Source organism: Capsella rubella, unplaced genomic scaffold (genome assembly GCF_000375325.1).
Source record: "Capsella rubella cultivar Monte Gargano unplaced genomic scaffold, Caprub1_0 scaffold_6, whole genome shotgun sequence".
In the NCBI taxonomy this organism is placed as follows: Eukaryota; Viridiplantae; Streptophyta; class Magnoliopsida; order Brassicales; family Brassicaceae; genus Capsella; species Capsella rubella.
In genome coordinates, this window is record NW_006238918.1 from 10,636,909 (window position 1) to 10,637,283 (window position 375).

A 375-nucleotide genomic window follows, 5' to 3' on the forward strand; every position below is an offset into this window, starting at 1 on the left:
AAATACAATTTTTAAAAATATTTATATTTAGGGTCGTTATGAAAGAATCTAAACTAGTGTTTCCTTATACTTTTAAGTTCACTTTATAAATAATCACTAGGTTGAGATGAAAAAGTTATATAAGTATAAATTTTTAATATATGAATACATAGAATACTCTTAATTGTAGGTAGACTGACATTCATAAACTGTACAACTACTAAATATAGTTTTAAGTCAGTGTAATACTAATTAAACTGAAAAAACATCAAAAGTACAACTATTTGCAATCTTGGTACAACTACATCCTTGTCGGTACAACTAAGTGTGAACACATAGTGTGAACAGATAGTGTGAACACATGGCAACGTGAGGTTGGTCAATTTTTTTTTTTTT